This window comes from Pleurodeles waltl, chromosome 2_1 (assembly GCF_031143425.1).
Source record: "Pleurodeles waltl isolate 20211129_DDA chromosome 2_1, aPleWal1.hap1.20221129, whole genome shotgun sequence".
Classification (NCBI taxonomy): domain Eukaryota; kingdom Metazoa; phylum Chordata; class Amphibia; order Caudata; family Salamandridae; genus Pleurodeles; species Pleurodeles waltl.
The window spans coordinates 489,432,777-489,453,855 of NC_090438.1; positions in this window are offsets into that span (position 1 = coordinate 489,432,777).

The window sequence follows — 21,079 nt, forward strand, 5'->3', positions numbered from 1 at the left end:
CACTGTTGCTGATTCAACCATCAAGATTCAAATGCCTGGAAATGATTGCGCACTCTGCCGATCTGAACTTCAAGGGTTAATTGCCAAGAATAAATCATGCAAACTGTTGCCGATTCAACCATCAAGATTCAAATGCCTGAAAATGATTGTGCACTCTGCCGATCCGAACTGCAAGGGTTAATTGCAAAGAATGAATCGCGCACACTGTTGCCGATTCAACCATCAAGATTCAAATGTCTGAAAATGATTGCGCACTCTGACGATCCAAACTGCAAGGGTTAATTGGCAAGAATGAATCGCGCACACTGTTGCCGATTCAACCATCAAGATTCAAATGCCTGAAAATGATCGCGCACTCTGCCGATCCGAACTGCAAGGGTTAATTGCCAAGAATGAATCGCGCTCACTGTTGCCGATTCAACCATCAAGATCCAAATGCCTCAAAATGATTGTGCAGTCTGCCGATCCAAATTGCAAGGGTTAAGTGCCAAGAGTAAACCGCACACACGGTAAAATCACAAAGCCAAAAACTCAAATGTTTCTAGAAAATGGAGTTGCGTTCTTTCCCGAACTCCACCTTTCTGCCCTGCTTGGAGATCAGCAAGATAATGAAGACAGGGCCAGGAAATGTCCAAGTAGGCCTATGGAACAGGCGCTCTGGAAAATGCTGCTGCTCTGCACTGGGACCTCTGAATAGTGAGCACGTGGAGCTGGGCTGGGTTCCTTAAATAGACCCAAGCCCTGCCGCCGGCACACCCTGCCACACCCTGCCACACCCAGCCAGGCTGCAGGAAAGGCTTGAACATGAACAATACATTGCAAACAATATTAAAGACATTTCAAGATAAAGACATTTCAAGATAAATACCTGTAATGCAAAAGGTTAGTATGCAATATCAGCACACAATACATGAATTATTACATTGCATAAGGTTTGTCATTCTGCATTAAGCTGCCCGTAGACCGCACACTGTCCTGGTGTTGACACTTTTAGAAAGTGAGAATTTCTCTGCACTTAAAATCCATCTGTGCCTTACAGCCTGTCTCCAATCAACGTCTGGGCTGGGCTGGTTGACAGCTTCCTTATGCTTTTCACCCAGACAACCACAAACAAAGGATACTCAGTCACACCTGCACACTAAATGGGTCTTCCTGGGCTGGAAGGGTGGAGGGCCTGACATTTACATTTCAAAGCCTAGTGGCCTGTCCTCACACAATGAAAACCTCCTACTGGGACCCTGGCAGACAGACCTGTACTCAAAGGGGAACTTGTCCACTTCAAAACCACTATTTAAAGTCTCCCCCACTTCAAAGGCATTTTGGGGTATATAAACTGGGTCCCTGAACCCAGCAATTCAGACGCTCCTGGACCTGAACCTGCAACCTGTCAAGAGGAACTGCCTGGCTGCCCGAAGGACTCATCTGGACTGCTTTGCTGAGAAGGACTGCTGCCCTGCTGTTGCACTGCTGCCCTGCTGCCCTCAGACTTTGCTGACAAGTGCTATCCAAGAGCTTGGATTGAGCTTGACTTCTGTTTCTGAAGTCTCAGGACCAAAAAGACTTAGGCCCTCATTACAACTTTTCCAACCGCCATGCGGCCGCCAATGCGCCCCCACTCCCACGGTGGCCATTATGACATCCCCCCTGAGACGGCGTGGATGTCGGCTGCAACATGGAAGTCGGCTCAAAATGGAGCCGGCGGTGTTGCGGCCGTGCGACAGGTGCAGTTGCATCCGTCGCGCTTTTCACTGTCTGCTGTGCAGGCAGTGAAAAGCTGTGTGGGGCTGTTCCAGGGGGCCCCTGCACTGCCCATGCCAGAGGCACGGGCAGTGCAGGGGCCCCCAGGAGCCCCGCAACTCCCCTTCCCGCCAGCCTTTCCATGGCAGTTCCTACCACCATGAAAAGGCTGGCGGGAAGGGGACTCGTAAGTGCTGCCCTGGCGGATTAAAACCACCGTGACCAACGTGGCGGAAAACTGCCGTGACCAACGTGGCGGAAAACCGCCGGTCCTGGTAGTGCGACCGTGGCGCTTCCGCCACTGTCGTAATCCCCGAGTTTGGACCGCCAGCTTGTTGGCGGTGCAACCTCCAAAACAGCCCTGGCGTTCTTTGACCGCCAGGGTTGTAATGAGGCCCTTGATCTCTTTAGGAAACTCCTTGAGTGCCAAAAATTGATGCGCAGTCTGCCAGAAACGACTCACATCCATTTTGCGACCCAGAAATCACTGCACAGTTGAGCCGGAACGATGCAGCCCAACTTCCAGAGTAAAGATTCATGGCAGCGCCTGCCTTGAAACTGGAAATTCAATGCACAGCCCTACTGGATCAACACACAGTCGAACCAGAACGACACAGCCAATTCCACAAGTGTAATATCAATGCAGAGCCTGTCGTGCAACAGAAAATTCAACAAATCATCATACTGGATCAACACCTGTGACTTCTTCCCACACGCCCTTGATTTCCTGCATCATCCCTGGGTGTCAAAAAGATCCCCACATCACAGTAAGGATCTAAGCGTGCACGGCGAAAAATGACACAAATCCCCTTGCAACATGGAAAGAAATGACGCATCAATGCCACGTCAAAAAATCCGCCATACACCCTATTTTTCAACACATCTCCTCCTCTGCGGTCTCTGTGCATGTCCTATTTTGACAAGGATGTATACCGCTGCCAACTAGAGATCCCATTTCTAACACATGTCTAGAGGTACACAGCACCTGCTCCAGCAACAATGGTGAAAAATAAAGACTTTTACTGACATAAGTGTTACCATGCACTCCATTTACCATAATGTGTCTGACAGAACAGAGTGCTGGGATAGGAAGTAGTGTGATCTCTTCCTCCTTTATTCATGTTGGTGGGTTCGGGCTCCAAGGTACTTTTCATCATGGAAAAAAGTGAACATAAAGACCCCTGCATAACTCTTGATAGAAACTGAAATTAACAGTGTTACCAGGAAAATATTTATGCTTTAAATGCTTTATTGACACTGGCACAATTGACAGTGGATCAGTACACCCTAATTTAATGTCATTGTAAGACATTACCATCCTAAGTGGTTTTAATGATGTTGTATTGATTAATTGAGATATATTTAAGTTTTTATTAACTGAAATTATTGAATTAAGTACCAAGTGCTTTTTGAGGAGGGAGAATCTCAAACTGTGAAGCCCGAGTCCACTAGAGGACTAGTGCAAAGCAGTGGTATTGTCATCTATATCTGTAGACAGGGCAAAGAAAGGAAACTCATTTTTGAGTAAGATGAGGGCACACAAAAAAAACCTCTTGTGCCTTGGATCAGTCTAGGTGTGTCAAACTCCACCACACACCCTTGAGCAAGCCATACCAGCCTTATGTAAGGCTGGGAAAGAACAATATTTGTAAGGAAGGTGTCCAAAAACACCCTCCCGAAACATAAATAGACTTATAGGATTAGCCAAGGCCTGGGCACCTAATAGCTGCCCTGTCAGCACAGAAACCCCAACCAGTGAGACAAGAACAGTGGTGTGGGTGTAGCCAAGACTACTCTGCCTGGCCAGTTGGCAAGGCTGGAGAGGATCATAACCTATTTCAAAGTCTAACTTTTTTGAACCCTTCTCCCTGGTCATAACTGAGCCATGGGAGTGACCTTAAACGTTTTGTATTCATTTATCTGCCTCTAGCATGCTATACACGTCAAAGTCCCAGTGCCTCTTTAATATGTTTAGATTTTTAATGAGTATTTACTGTGCAATGCAGAATGGACTTTTTTGTGTCTCAAAAACTCACATTTTGTCACACAAGCATTGAAAACAGAAATCAATTGTTTCATTATCTTTGTTTTTACTACAGCAGGCATTTATAATGAATGTTCAAGACTTGTGCGCAACCCTGATTATAACACAACCACCTTATTGTGTGTATTTTCTTTCTCATCTGGGTGACTCTTAGATATAGCACAACTGCCCCTATCTCATAGGAATGAGTAAAAAAACATACATAGCCAGATTACCACCTCGGAGGAGGGGATTACTCCTTCCCAAATGTGACGGATATCCCGTCCACCTTATTACAAGTTCCATTGGATATAACGGAACTTGTAATACAGCGTGCATGATATCTGTCACATTTGGGACAGATTAATCCCCTCCGCCAAGGTCGTAATCAGACCCATAATCTTGCAAAACCTCGATGTACCCATCTTTGGGTCAAGCACTCTCAATGTTAAAGACAACACCCACCCAAACACCAACCAATAACCAACCTGGAAGTGCCACTGTAACACGGAGTGCAATCTTCTATTAATATTCATTTGCCTCATACCCTTGATCCCACCTTTGTGTGCATCTGATTTTTCTTGTGGTGTTTTCCAGCCAGTGATTTGCCTAAAGCAGAAGCTTCTGAGTCATTGGGACTGACAAAAATCCAGTTCTCTCCACACCATTATGGCTCTGAGGTCACTGTAGCTACCCATATGAATTCTGCATCCAACCCTTTAACCAGAGCTGGAAATTCTGTGGGCTTTCCCTCAACCTCTGCTGAAATCTTTAGCAAATCAACTGCTCTTGCATTTTCTGTGTTCTCTGAATTGAAGTCATTTGGAGTGTTGTTTTGCAAGATAATCAGTTGTCTGAGTTTGTGGGGGTTATTACAACTTTAGAGGAGGTGTTAATCCGTCCCAAAAGTGACGGTAAAGTGACGGATATACCACCAGCCGTATTACGAGTCCATCATATCCTATGGAACTCGTAATACGGCTGGTGGTATATCCGTCACTTTACCGTCACTTTTGGTACGGATTAACACCTCCTCCAAAGTTGTAATAACCCCCTTTATCTTATGTGAGGACCTAGTGTGAACTTCAAGATCCAGAGAAGAACATTAATTGCACAATGTTATATTTTTATACATAAATCAGTCAACAGAAGGGGCAATTCATGATTCGGTAAAAGGACCTCTCAGTGCTTTCCACGCACTGCTCAAGAATCTTGGTTGGGCTTAGCACAGCATCACACTAATGAATATCTTTGTGTAGGGGACAGCATGTGACAGTGTGTATGCCCACAGTACTATTTCTCAAAATCAGAAATGTTACCTCGAAGTATTACTCACACTGGCATTGGGGAAGCTGCAAGCCATCTTTCCAATGCTAGTCCTTGGGCAGTCTTCATTATGTCTCAATCAATCAATCAATCAATCACTTTTTGTAAAGCACGGCTAATCACCTGTGAGGGTCTCAAGGTGCTGGGGAGGGGTCTCATCCAAAGAGCGACATCTTGAGGTTCTTCCTGAAGATGGTGAGGGACGGGCTTTGTCTGAAGTGCAGGGGGAGGTTGTTCCAGCTCTTTGCCTCAATGTAGGTGAAGGATCGTCCTCTGGTGGTGGTTTTGCGGATGCCAGGGCCATCTGGTCCGAGTGGATGGATCTAGCAGGGATGTTGAAGGAGACACGGTGGCTCAGGTAGGTGGTCCTTCGTTGTGTATGGCCCTGTACATGTGGGTGAGTAGCTTGAAGGTGACTCACTTATCGACTGGTAGCCAGGTATTGGGAGATGTGTTTTCAGCATGGGAGGTCCACAGTGAGTCTGTCGGCGGCGTTCTGGATGAGTTGTAGTTTTTTAATGCTTCTAGTTGAGGTGCCGGCATAGAGGGCATTGCCATAGTCGAGCTTGCTAGTGACTAAGGCGTGGGTGACTGTCCTGCGACATTGTGCTGGGATCCATTTGAAGATCTTCCACAGTGTGCAGAGTGTGTGCCAGCTCTGAACTCTGACTCTAGTAATCAATGCATCTTGAATGTAAAGTCCAACGAGTGGAAATGTGTACCATAGGGGAAAGCAATAAATGTAATCCTCACACTTCAGGAAATTAAAGTGGTCTGGATCAAGCCATCCCCAAAACATCTGGATCTTCATCTTGTCCGACAGACAGCGAGCTCGAACATAATGAATCCCAGCTAATTACAGGTTCTGTTATTTACGGTTGGGCAGTTTACTCATAGGGTTTTTTACTGGAGGATGGGCCTTAAGTATAAAACTGAAGCAAGGCACAATTGTCTCATATCTGCATGGGTGGCAGAATGATATATTCATGGCCACAAGAATTCTGAGATTTTGTGGCCCAACACTTGCCTCATAATAATGGATTTGCTACATTTGCCACATTGTCCATCATCTGCTGCTTAATCTAGAGATTTTAATTAAAAATAGTTTTTAGGTCAAACAGATCAAAAGTTACTTAACACATGGCAAAATGAGTTCCAGCCCAGTGGAAGGCCCTTCAGAAAGGTAGACTGGTCATCTTTTAGTTGCTTGTTGCAGTATTTGTTTGTTAAACTAGTATTGATGAAGTGATATCTGTGCCCATACATTATCATGTGTAAAATATTACATTACGTTGAATAGTTAGTATTTTCTTGATGCATAATATAGTCACTCCTGCCACATAATTGTTCCTCCCTTGTCTCATAATTTAACTGGCTCTGGGTATATTGTGCTTACTGTCGTGCAATAACGGCTTTATCAGTCTTTTAGCATTCTGAAATTGATTCATTTTTGCAAAAGCTGTCATTTGCTAAAAAAAATGAGGTTGTCAAGATACCAGACTGTTAAACAAGGAACATATTACAAGTATTTCTTTGGTTCCTTGGGTTATGTTATTTGGCATGTAAATGTACAAGTCTCTCGCCAACCTCACTGTGATAAAATTCAGCCTCTGTTCATCAAGACATAAAGATAGCAGCTAACATAAAAAACATCCCAAAAAAGGTTACAATGTGTGGAAAGCGGTGACAAGCGGCATCGGAGAAGCAATTGTAAGCGTGCCCTATGTATCCAAACGAACCTCAACTTTTTATTTAGAAGTCCTCAAATATTCTGTTTGATTGAAAAACAGTCTGAAAGCCTAAGTGGCTACCAGAACCAGGCTGGCAACCCACGGCTTCCACAGTCCTTTGTGTGAGGGCAGGCCCTCCACCCTCCCAGCCCAGGAAGACCCATTCAAAATGCAGATGTATGCAAGTGATGCTGAGTACCCTGTGTTTGGGGTGTGTCTGAGTGAATGCACAAGGAGCTGTCAACTAAACCTAGCCAGACGTGGATTGAAGGGCACAGAAAGATTTAAGTGCAAAGAAATGCTCACTTTCTAAAAGTGGCATTTCTAGAATAGTAATATTAAATCCGACTTCACCAGTCAGCAGGATTTTGTATTACCATTCTGGCCATACTAAATATGACCTTCCTGCTCCTTTCAGATAAGCAGCTGCCACTTCAACAATGTATGAGGGCAGCCCCAATGTTAGCCTATGAAGGGAGCAGGCCTCACAGTAGTGTAAAAAACGAATTTAGGAGTTTTACACTACCAGGACATATAACTACACAGGTACATGTCCTGACTTTTACCCACACAGCACCCTGCTCTAGGGGTTACCAAGGGCACACATTAGGGGTGACTTATATGTAGAAAAAGGGGATTTCTAGGCTTGGCAAGTACTTTTAAATGCCAAGTCGAAGTGGCAGTGAAACTGCACACACAGGCCTTGCAATGGCAGGCCTGAAACAAGGTTAAGGGGCTACTGAAGTGGGTGGCACAACCAGTGCTGCAGGCCCACTAGTAGCATTTAATCTACAGGCCCTAGGCACATATAGTGCACTCTACTAGGGACTTATAAGTAAATTAAATAGCCAATCATGGATAAACCAATCAATAGTACAATTTACACAGAAAGCATATGCACCTTAGCACTGGTTAGCAGTGGTAAAGTGCCAAGAGGTCAAAAGCCAACAACAACAGGTCAGAAATAATAATAGGAAGGAGGCAAAAAGTTTGGGGATGACCCTGTCAAAAAGCCAGGTCCAACATGACACCCTACCAGCCTAAAGCCAGGGGAGAACAATCACTATCCTGATGTACTTCCATGTTTGAGGTGACAGAAAAAAGGACCCAGGCCCACAACAGCAGGGGCATGCTCCAGTTCTTCGCCTTCCTGACTCCAATTGGATCCCTCTGTCCATACGCTCAGGGCCCACTAAGCCAACCCATGGGGAACCTTTCTCCTTACCTGCGGATCCCATCTGTGCAGCACCTAACCAGATGTATCCCAGGAGCAGGATAGTACCACCAGGACCAACACAGTGGTGTTGCCCACTCTACCCCAGGGGTGTGACACTTGTCCCCGCCCCAGGGGTAACTCTGTCCACCTGGACAGCAAGCCACAGTAGTTACTGACAGCTGTCAGGGATGAGAGCCAGGCCCCAGGCCTCTCAAGGCTCTCCCACCACTGGGGCTGTGGAGAGTGGGGGGTGGCAGCTCCAGGTGCTGGGCACCCTTTAACCACTCTCCCTTCCACCAGGTCAGGGATGACAGCCTGAACCTGGTCATCCCCTCTGGGGTTCCGTACCCTCCCTCCTGGAGCGGTACCCCCCGAGTCCAACATGGTCAGGGTGCTTATAGAAGCCGCCCTGCACCATTCCTCCACCAGTGCAGGGCTGTTAACCTGCAACTGGCCCTTCAACCTGGGGTCTGTACCTTCAGGTTGGACTAGGGCCTGGGGTGAGGCTTCCCTCCCCCTGCCCTCCCTTCTGGGGTCCAGCACCCTCCAACTAGGAGTGGCCCCCTCAGAAGACAACATGGTAGGGGCCCTGTTATCAGTAGCCCCTCCCTCCAGGTCCGGGGGGGACACCCTGAACCCGGCCTTCCAGCCCAGGGTCTGTACCCTCAGACTGGATCACTGCCTGGCAAACCAGGACTTTCTGGGGGACACGCCTACCCCCCACCAGGTCAGAGTTTAACCTCTGAACCTGGCCATCCAACTCAGAGTCACCACCCTGAGGTTGAACAATTGCCTGGCACGCCAGGACTTCCTGGGGGACACACTGACCCCCCACCAGGTCAGAGTTTAACCTCTGAACCTGGCCATCCAACCCAGAGTCACCACCCTGAGGTTGAACAATTGCCTGGCACACCAGGACTTCTTGGGGGACACGCCTACCCCACACCAGGTCAGAGTTTAACCCCTGAACCTGTTCATCCAACCCAGAGTCATCACCCTGAGGTTGAACAATTGCCTGGAACACCAGGACTTTCTGGGGGGCACACCTACCCCCCACCAGGTCAGGGTTTAACCTCTGAGCCTCGTTATCCAACCCAGAGTCACCACCCTGAGGTTGAACCATTGCCTGGCATGCCAGGACTTCCTGGGGGGCACACTCCCCCCCCAGAAGGGACACACCATCCCCAAGGGCCACACAAGAGTCTGGTTGGTGCAGGTCTCCTGACCTCTGCCCATCCGGCAGTGTCTGGATCTCCCCCAAACCAGAAACGGTTTCACCTGGGTCATTCCTGGGGGGCTCTGCTCTCAGAGCTGACCCCTGACTCTCCAGGTCCTCCACTGGGGTCCGCAACCCCCTCTCAACCCTCTGTCTGTACTTTTGCACCCCCTCACTAGGAGTGGTGCTGCCAGACACCAGAACTGTTGGGATGCTGGCTACAGTCACCCCCCCCCACGTTCTTCTGACACTGTGGGGCTTCCTTCAACAGGTGGCCCTATGGTACAGGCTAGGCTTCCCTCCTGGCATTCCCTCAGGGAACCCTCTAGGACCTGGGACCTACCTGGGGCAATACAATCCTCTCCCACCTCACTTGGTTGGGAAACACCTAGACCACTCCCTTCAGGAGCACCCCCAAATGCCTCTTCAGACTCTCTGGTATTCACCCGGAAGTCTGCCACCATTGTAAGTTCCCTGGGTCAGAGAACTCACACTCCACCTGGTGTTGGCGTAGCTCTGGAAAATAAGGACCAGACATATGCTCTCCAGCAATTACATCACTCTGCCCTTCACATGTATTAACCATAGTACCCTTCACCCAACCATCCAGTGACTCAGCCTTGAAAAAGCACTCTACATCACCCTCCTGAGACTGGTGAGACAGTATCTGACTGTCCCTGACACTCAACCTTAACTCTTCTGGGATGTCTCCACACTCTATATCCAGGACGTCCACCAGGGGGGAACCCTTTTCCCTGTCACTCTCTTCTAGAGCCAGTAAAGTGTCCCTCCCCCCAGTAGGAATATGACTCCCTGTGCCAGTTCCCCAATCCTTCTCAGGGACCCTGTGCATAACGGTAACTACCTCATACCCTCGAACCGCCTGGGGTGTGTCAACTCCCTTCTTCAAGTTGGGCACCACATATCTGGGCTTGTGCCCTTCTTCAGCAGGACTGGATGCAAGATTTTTGCTGCCACCATCTGAACTGGACTCAGCCCTTCCGGCCTCCAGTTTCAGCTCTTCACAGCTCAGCTCCTGAGCTGCAATCCTTTCTTCTTCCAGGGCTAAGAGTCTTGCTGCCTCAGCCCTTTCAATAAAGTTATCTAGCTCCTCCAGCTCCCGCTCTCGAGCTATCTGCCATTCCTCTCTCACTGGTTCTCTTTCCTCATCTGAGTAGTCTTCCTCCTCATCTGAGCAGTCCTCCTCCTCATTTGAGGAGTACTTAGTCATTTGTTTTTTTGCTGCTTCTTCCTCTGCCCATCTTTCTTCCCCCCAGGTTATATAGGTATCTAGCAGTCCATCTTCGTACATCTCCTTGATACAGGAAGGCCCATTTTCTGCAAAGCCTCCTTAGGTCAGCCTTAGTGAGGTGGTCAGTAGGCACAAAGAATGACACACGGTAGATACCCATTCTCAATCTGATAAGGTATCACAGGCATAAACCAAAATCCAAAGTCCAAAATATCAATAGTATATCCAGGAGGACATCAGAGAACCAAAAGCAAAAAGATAAAAAATCAAGTTGACCTTCAATTGTGGGTAGGTAGTGAAATACTTAGCTACTGTATGTCACTGCACAAACACAAGTCCTATCCTCACCGCTGATCACCAATGTTTGAAATGGGGTTTTTGGTTGGCAGTCAGGTTACCCTCTGTCCAAGCAAGAACCCTCACTCTAGTCAGGGTAAGTCACACACAATCCAAAATTAGCCTGTGCCCACCCTCTGGTAGCTTGGCACGAGCAGTCAGGCTTAACTTAGAAGGCAATGTGTAAAGTATTTGTGCAATAAATCATACAATACCATAATATAGCACCACAAAAATACACCACACAGTGTTTAGAAAAATATATAATATTTATCTGGGTATATACAGGTCAAAACGATTAAAGATGCAATATGAATTTGTAAAGATATCACTGAAAAGTGATATGAAGTGTCTTAAGTCTTTAAAAAGCAAATAAAGGGGGTCAATCTGACCTCGGCGGTAAATGGCGCTTACCGCCGGCCAGAAGGCTGCCATAACACCGCCGCGGCCGCGGTAAACCGCCACGGTCATTCTGACCCGCAACTGCCAAACCGCCGAAAACCCGACATCCTCAATAATCCGCCACACCAAAGGTCAGCGAAAAAATGGCGCTGACCAAACCTCCACTGTCACGCCAACAGAAATACGCCCATACCATTCCGACCCACAAATCCACGCGGCGGTCTTTCAAACGCGGTATTCCATTGGCGGTACACACCGCCGCTGTCAAAATACACACACCCATAGAAAACTCAGCCACATTGGTCAGTTCGAAATACACACACCTGATACACATACTAACACCACTCCCACACACCCAACACAATATAAAACACACACCCACATCACCCACAAGCCCCTACGACCCAAAATCATTGACGAAGGCTAGAGACAGAGCACAGAATAGAGAATCCCACAACACAGAGGCACACAACACCATCACCCACACAGAATCCATGCACCAAACACCACACACCACCACACGCACCACACTCATCACCACAAACGCCACCCCACACCTCAACCACACCACCCCATGGCACCCCAAAGACACCCCAGGTTCAGTGACGCCGAACTCAGGGTCATGGTGGAGGAAATAGTCCGTGTAGAGCCCCAGCTCTTCGGGGCACAGGTGCAGCACACCACAATTGCCAGGAAGATGGAGCTATGGCAAAGGATAGTGGACAGGGTTAACGCGGTGGGACAGCATCCACGCAATCGGGAGGACATCAGGAAGAGATGGAACGACCTACGGGGGAAGGTGCGTTCCATGGTATCAAGGCACAACATAGCGGTGCAGAAGACTGGCGGCAGACCCCCACCTACTCACCCAGAATTTACCGCGTGGGAGGAGGAAGTCTTGCACATCCTGCATCCTGAGGGCCTCGCTGGAGTAGGCGGAGGAATGGACTCTGGTAAGACAAATCTTCACTACTGCTTCCCACCCCCACCTCACCTGCATGCCAAATCATACCCCCACCCTCACCCCCTCCCCCATCACACCAACCCCTAGCAAAAGCCGCACCATCACAACCCACCCATCCCAACACCAAGCCCTGCATGCGACCCCAAAGCATGGACACCCATCACCAAAGCATGCCCACTGCACACACACATCACCCCCACAAGCCACCCTCACAAAAGCCCCCACAAGGAAATGCCTGCACATGGGTACACGGACACCCACCCATCACACGAAATCCCACACACAGAAGCAATAACCATACCTTTATACCCCTGCAGGACCCGAACGCCACCACCCCGCCACGGAGGGTCCAGAGATGTCCATCCCACCCCCATAAGAGGCCCCCAGGGATGACAGCAGCTCTGTCTCCCTGGAGCCAGACGACCAGCCCGGCCCATCGGGGACCTCTGGACAGTCGGTTCCCCACAGACAGCCACAGGCTACACTAGACCCAACCCCCTCTGGGAACACCAGCACAACTCCCACCCAACGGGCCCATGCCTCTGTCTCCAGGGCACGTCAATCAGCGGTGTGTCCACCACTACAGGGCACCCAGGTTGACCCACCACCCCAACAACAACAGGGACCTGGGGGCAGTGGTAGTGGGCACACCGGCCAGGGGACAGAGGCCCAGGCACACAGGGGAACTGGGAGGGCTGCTGTGCGACGGGGGGGACAAGCCCAGGGAACCGACTCTCCAAGAGGCCCTCTCCTCCATCATGGGAGCATACCACCGCTCCCAGGAGACGATGGCGACGGTACTGGCCCGGTTCCAGGAGATCCAGGAACTGCAGGAGGAATGGTACATGGGGTTCAGGGAGGAACTGAGGAGCATCGGTTCCGCAATGGGGACCATCGTCCTGGCCCTTACCCAGATCGTCACCACATTGCGGGACCATGTGGCACCCCAAAGGGCCCCTGTCACTAGCCCAGGCCAGGAACAGACTACCACCTCCGCCGAGCCAGTGGACAGGAGGCCCCCACACAACGACAGGCCCCCAGAACCCCACCTCCTGCAGAAGAAGAACCACCCCGCAAGCGGAACCTGAGATCTCACAAGAAGACAGAGTAGGATTGCAAGCCCCCCGCCAGCCTAAGATACCCCCTGATGTCATCCCACTGTCCCACATTGTCACCCTGTCCAACCTTGAACTGCCCCTGCTCCATCCTTCCACAGGCATATGGACAATGCACCTGTGCGACTGAGAACTGGACTCTGCCATGGACATTACTCCACCCCCACCCATCCCCGCTTCCCAATCATTTACCTATATCTAGCACTTAAAATAAATCACTTATTCCACTTAAATAAACAGGAGTCTGCTTGTATTCTTAACAAATGTATTACACATAACGGTTCAATAATGTCCAGTTACTTTGTGATGACAACATACCAATTTCAATAAGCTTTAGTCCATGGGCAAACAAAGCTGAAGTCAGGCAGTGGGTCATACAGCTCTGAAAAGGGAAGGGAAAGTCACAAATCAGTTAACAGGAACTGGGGGGAAACACAGACAGTGGAGACGCATGAGGCCTTAAGTAAATGTAAATTGGGGTGGCTGTTTCTTACCTGTGTGCTACTGAAAGTATTGTTGTATGACTGTATCCCTGTTGTCCGTGTCGTCCCCGTCGTCTTCCTCCTCTTCACTCTCCACAGGCTCCACAGCTGCAACAACACCACCATCTGGACCATCCTCCTGCAGAAAAGGCACCTGGCGTCGCAATGCAAGATTGTGAAGCATACAGCAGGCCACAATGATCTGGCACACCTTCTTTGGTGAGTACATGAGGGATCCCCGTCATATGCAGGCACCTAAACCTGGCCTTCAGGACCCCGAAGGTCCTTTCTATGATCCTCCTAGATCGCCCATGGGCCTCATTGTACCGTTCCTCTGCCCTGGTCTGGGGATTCCTCACTGGGGTCAGTAGCCACGACAGGTTGGGGTAACCAGAGTCACCAATTAGCCACACACGGTGTCTCTGTAGCTGTTCCATCACATAAGGGATGCTGCTATTTCGCATGACATACGCGTCATGCACTGACCCAGGGAACTTGGCATTTACATGGGAGATGTACTGGTCAGCCAAACAGACCACCTGGACATTCATCGAATTATAACTTTTTCTGTTTTGGTACACCTGCTCACTGTCTTTGGGGGGAACCAAAGCCACATGGGTCCCATCAATGGCCCCAATGATGTTGGGGATATGTCCAAAGGCATAGAAATCACCCTTCACTGTAGCCAATTCGCCCACCTCAGGGGAAATAATGTAGCTCCACATGTATTTCATCAGGGCAGACAACACTCTGGATAAAACCTTAGAAAACATAGGCTGAGACATCCCAGATGATATGGCCACTGTTGTCTGAAACGACCCACTTGCCAAAAAATGGAATACTGACAGAAACTGCACCAGAGGGGGAATCCCTGTGGGTTGGCGGATGGGGGACATCAGGTCTGGCTCCAGCTGGGCACATAGTTCATGTATAGTTGCTCTGTCAAGCCGGTATGTAAGTATGATATGTCGTTCTTCCATTGCCGACAGGTCCACCAGCGGTCGGTACAGGGGAGGATTCATCCTTCTTCTCGCAAGTCCCAGCGGACGGTGCCTAGGAAGGACAACATGGAACACAGAGTCAAGCAACCCACAGGCTCGTTCACACAGCTTGCACAGTACACGAATCGCTATGCATGGAACGGCTTGTATGAGTGGCAATGCAAGGCCTAGGCCTGTGTGACGCAGTAGAAATCATGCCATGTGGGCCCTTGAAATGGCGGCTGCCTGACCTGTGAAGTGTGACAGTGGGATGTGAGGTCACTGCGCTGGCGTGGCACACCGTGGCGGTAGGCGGTCGAAGACCGCGGCGCAAAGCAGCATTGGTTAACATTGAACCCTATGGGTCTCAGGAGCCAATGACGATGTGCGCCGGCGGTCGCGGTACGCACCGCCGCGGTACGCACCGCCGCGGGCGTGACCGCCATATTCTATCTTATTAATCACTCGAGACCTGATCATCCACAGGAGAGGACCTATACTGCAAGTGCTGCTGTGACCTCGGTCTGGGAGATACAATGGCTGCTGCGACTGGGGAAAGGGCCCCTGCCTTCACTTCCGAAGAATTGGAGAAACTTGTTGATGGGGTCCTCCCCCAGTATGCGCTACTCTACGGTCCTCCAGACCAACAGGTTAGTACACAGGTTGCACGCTAAATGGGCTATGCCTGTGTTGTGTGGGGTGTATGTAAGATGGTGGGGAGGGGAGCGAATGAGGAGTGCAACGCACGACAGATGGGAACATGTGCCACATGGCAAGGTTGGGGAGGGGGGGCCACTCACATCTACCATGCAGAAAAGTGATGATATTTCCTTTCCCACCCTGTACATGTCAAATAGGTCAGCGCCCACCAGAAGATCGACATTTGGCGTGCCATCGCCAAGGACGTCCGGGCCCTGGGGGTCCACAACAGACGGGGCACCCACTGCCGAAAGAGGTGGGAGGACATCCGTTGCGGGACCAGAAAGACCGCCGAGTCTCTGCTGGGGATGGCCTCCCAACGTAGGAGGGGTGCCAGCCACCAATTGACCCCCCTGATGTCCCGGATCCTGGCGGTGGCCTACCCCGATTTGGATGGGCACGTGAGGACATCACAGCAGACACAAGGGGGTGAGTATCAGCGCATTCTGCTATCTTTGCGCGCAGTGGAGGTGTCTGGGTTGGGGAGGAGGGCTGTGCGTAACTCAAGGCCAGGGCGCTTTCTGTAGGCTAGTCCCCTCCGTTAGGCATGGCCCTGTGCCCCCGCCCCCCACCTCTGTAGGGTGCCAAGTACAGCTATCCATGGTCCTGCATCACCCATGTGTGCATTTGTCGTCCATAGACCTGTAGGCCTAGTCACAAGAACTGAGTAGTGTACCCCGATTGCGCAGCGTAGTGCAGGGGGCTTCTGTGTCTGTCCTCTCCGCCAACGGTGTTGCCAATGCATGCACTCAACCTGTCTTCATTTCTCCCCCCCACCCATTTTCTTTTTCTTCCTGTGCATGTGTGCATTAGCATCATCAGGCGGAGGAGAAGTGGCATCGGCGCACGAGGGAGCTGCATCTCACATGGCCCCGGAGGGCCATGCAACCGACTCCGAGTTCACCAGTGAGACGGAGGGCGAGGGGAGCTCCACAACGGGGACCCGTGGAGACGTCAGCGACACCGACACGTCCTCGGAAGGGAGCTCCCTTGCGGTGGCGGCAACATCCGTGCCCACCGCCACAACAGGTACAGCCGCCACCCAGCGCACCAGCCCCGCCCTCCCAGCAGCCCCTCAGCCTTCGCTCCGTGCCCGCTAACCCAGGAAGGTGGGCATCTCCTTCGCCCCAGGCACCTCAGGCCCTGCCCCAGTTACCCCTGCTGCCCTCAGTGAGGAGGTCATTGACCTCCTCCAGACCATCATTGTTGGGCAGTCTACCCTTTTGAATGCCATTCAGGGTGTAGAAAGGGAGGTGCATCGGAGCAATGCATACCTGGAGGGCATTCATTCGGGTCAGGCTGCCCATCAGCGATCGTTCAACGCTCTGGCCTCAGCACTGACAGCAGCCATTGTCCCTGTCTCCAGCCTCCCTCTTCTAACTCCCTCCACCCAGTCCCAGTCTCCTGTTCCTCAGCCTATCCCATCCACACCATCAGACCAGCCTGCACACACCTCAACACCCAAGGGCAGCTCATCCGGACATAAGCACCACAGATCCCACAAGCATTCACACAAACAACATCCAGATGCAGACATGCCAACAGTCACTACCACCTCTGTGTCCCCCTCCTCCTCGTCTCCCTCCTCCCTCCCTGTGACGTCTCCACTCACACCTGCATGCACACCACCATCAGCCAGTACTTCCATCACCAGCATTTCCATCACCAGCACACCCTCCATTACAGTCAGCACACGTGCAGTCACCACCCCCACTGCCATTTACACGTCCCCTGTGTCCTCTCCCAGTGTGTCTGTCACCCCCTCTTCCAAACCACACAAACGCAGGCAGCCACCCACCCAACAGCCATCCACCTCACGACAGCCTCCAGCCCAAGCACCTGCACCCAAAGACAGCACACTTGACTCTCCTACAACCACATCCTCTTCCTCCACTCCCATACCCACTGCACCTACCCTTCCCATTGCTCCTAAAAAACTTTTCCTCTCCAAAATTAACCTCTTTGCATCACCTGACCCACCCCCTCCATCTGGTAAGAGTCCAAAGAGCACCTCAGCCACCACCAGCCCTGCATCTAGTATCACCATAGTGCAGGCCTATTGGAGTCCACCAGCTCCTAGGGAAGGAACATCGGCCAGCAGCAAGGGGACAGCCAGCCCACCCCTTGGGAAGAGGACAAGAAAAATTAAGGGCCGGCGCGAAAAGCCTGGCACGGCTGCCACCAAGGAGAGTGGCCTTGCCACGTCACCTGCCACATCATCTAAGGGAGGCAAGGGCCAGAGAGCTGCAGCGAAGGAGGGCAAGGGTAGCAGGGCGGAGAAGACATGCAGTAGCCGAGCGCACCAGGAGGGCCCCACCAGCCCCATACCGGGTGTGACGGACGACACCCACGGGCCCAAGACTCCATCACTGGAGGGCCCCGCTACCGCAAGGTCGGAGGGCGACTAAGCGGGGAGTCTTGGCCAGGTCTGGCTCCCTTGAAAGACAGGACAAGCACCGCTGAACAGGGCCCCGCCAAGACAGGCACCGCTGAACAGGGCCCCGCCGTGAAGAGCACCGCTGAACAGGGCCCCGCCAAGACAGGCACCGCTGAAAAGGGCCCCGCCAAGACAGGCACTGCTGAACAGGGCCCCGCCAAGACAGGCACCGCTGAACAGGGCCCCGCCGTGAAGAGCACCGCTGAACAGGGCCCCGCCAAGACAGGCACCGCTGAATAGGGCCCCGCCGTGAAGAGCACAGCTCTGCTGGGGCCTTCCTCTCAAGCACCGCTCCGCTGGGCCCTTCATCTCAAGCACCGCTCCGCTGGGCCCTTCATCTCAAGCACCGCTCCGCTGGGCCCTTCCTGTCAAGCACCGCTCCGCTGGGGCCTTCCTCTCAAGCACCGCTCCGCTGGAGCCTTCCTCTCAAGCACCGCTTCGCTGGGCCCTTCATCTCAAGCACCGCTCCGCTGAGCCCTTCATCTCAAGCACCGCTCCGCTGGGCCCTTCCTGTGAACACCGCTCCGCTGGGGCCTTCCTCTCAAGCACCGCTCCGCTGGGGCCTTCCTCTCAAGCACCGCTCCGCTGGGCACCGCCGTCTCAAGCACCGCTCCGCTGGGGCCTTCCTCTCAAGCACCGCTCCGCTGGGCCCTTCCTCTCAAGCACCGCTCCGCTGGGCCCTTCATCTCAAGCACCGCTCCGCTGGGCCCTTCATCTCAAGCACCGCTCTGCTGGGCCCTTCCTGTCAAGCACCGCTCCGCTGGGGCCTTCCTCTCAAGCACCGCTCCGCTGGGCCCTTCATCTCAAGCACCGCTCCGCTGGGCCCTTCCTGTCAAGCACCGCTCCACTGGGGCCTTCCTCTCAAGCACCGCTCCGCTGGGGCCTTCCTCTCAAGCAACGCTCCGCTGGGCACCGCCGTCTCAAGCACCGCTCCGCTGGGGACTTCCTCTCAAGCACCGCTCCGCTGAGCCCTTCCTCTCAAGCACCACTCCGCTGGGCCCTTCATCTCAAGCACCGCTCCGCTGGGCCCTTCCTGTCAAACACCGCTCCGCTGGGGCCTTCCTCTCAAGCACCGCTCCGCTGGGGCCTTCCTCTCAAGCACCGCTCCGCTGGGCACCGCCGTCTCAAGCACCGCTCCGCTGGGGCCTTCCTCTCAAGCACCGCTCTGCTGGGCCCTTCCTCTCAAGCACCGCTCCGCTGGGCCCTTCATCTCAAGCACCGCTCCGCTGGGCCCTTCATCTCAAGCACCGCTCCGCTGGGCCCTTCCTGTCAAGCACCGCTCCGCTGGGGCCTTCCTCTCAAGCACCGCTCCACTGGACCCTTCATCTCAAGCACCGCTCCGCTGGGCCCTTCCTGTCAAGCACCGCTCCGCTGGGGCCTTCTTCTCAAGCACCGCTCCGCTGGGGCCTTCCTCTCAAGCACCGCTCCGCTGGGCACCGCCGTCTCAAGCACCGCTCCGCTGGGGCCTTCCTCTCAAGCACCGCTCCGCTGAGCCCTTCCTCTCAAGCACCACTCCGCTGGGCCCTTCATCTCAAGCACCGCTCCGCTGGGCCCTTCCTGTCAAACACCGCTCCGCTGGGGCCTTCCTCTCAAGCACCGCTCCGCTGGGCACCGCCGTCTCAAGCACCGCTGGTCCATTGACAGTGCCGGTTCTGTGTCGAGCAGGTGTTCACGAAGCACTCTGGGCACCATGCCTCCTCCAATACCAGTGGAGTCGGTTATCCATCTGATGGACTGTGGCTTTGCACTCCCCAGGATGGTACAGTGGGCATGGAGGCCCCTCGTGGATCTGGCGTCGTGGACTCATGTGGCTGAGGTGCCCCCCTTTCCCTTCCCCCTGAGGTGCCTGTTGTTTTATCATCTGATGCCCCCGCAGTGTTCTCTCCAATGGTATCCGGTCTCCTGTGTGGGCTTTGCCCATGTGTTTGTACACATTGGCCCACGGACTATGGATATTTAACGGACTGTGCAGGACTTGTTGACTATGTTTATACTTTGCACTATGTTCATTATTTCTTTTGTATATTTCATATGGCATATTTACCATGACTTCAATGAACCTATTTTATACATAAATTTTAAACTTCATTTTAATTATGTCTTTGCATTCTTCCGGGGGGTTTGGGGGGTGTCACTCTGACTTGTTGCTCTGCATTGGTGTGTAGGTATTGGGGGGGGGGGGGTTGGGGGGTGGGTGTATCGCGTATGTGTGTGCACGTACCCTTTCCTCCTCCTCCCTCCCCTGTGTCGTAGGTGCAGTACTCACCGTTGTCGTCTGCGCCGGTGTTCGTACTCCTGGTAGATGAGCAGGTAGACAATAGCTGGTAGGATGTGTAATTCGGGCTCCATGCTGTCCTCCTTCCTTGTGGAGTGTGTATAGGTGAGCGTTTTCCCGTTCGTAGTCTGTTTCCGCTGTGTTTTTATCGGCGGGGCTCCCGCCCCGGAAAAGGTGGCGGATTGGTGAGTTGTGATAGGGTGGGCGGTACATTGTCTGCCGCCTGCCTGTTGGCGGTGACCGCCGTGCTGTTTGTCGGTCCCGCCGTGGCGGTCGGAGTGTTAAAGTGGCGGGATGTGTTGGCGGTTCCCGCCAGGGTCAGAATTCCATTTTTTGGACCGCTTGCCTGTTGGCGGGTTGGCCGCCGCTTTATCACCGACCGCCAGGGTTAGAATGAACCCCAAAGTCTCTTTCAAGCACAAAGTACCTGGTTTCTGGTGGAAAATCTCCGCAAAGGGCCGCAGAAGAAGAGGTACGTGGAAAAATGGTGTGTGCGTCGATTTCTCCCCTGCACACATGGACTTGCGTCGTTATTTTTCTAACGCTGGGAAGTCAGGCGTCGTTTTCCGGCACGCGGACATTCTCTTTCTGTGGTCGCGGGGATTACCAGATGTCCCGGGGTCTGTGCGTGGATTCTCATGCTTGTTTACCGGCTGCGCGTCGTTCCGCGGGGCAGTGCGTCGAAGTTTCGCTCTCACGGCAGGCGTTTCGTCGATTTCTCCTCTGGAAGTCAGGCGGCGTTGTCCTTGCGAGGCCGTGCGTCAAAGTTCCGGTCGCCCCGAAGGTGTCTCGTCGATCAGCGTCGGTGTGCGGCGTTTTTCTCGCCGGGGAACCAGCTGTGCGTCGACATTTTCGGCGCACGAAGAGTCCAAATGAGAAAGAGAAGTCA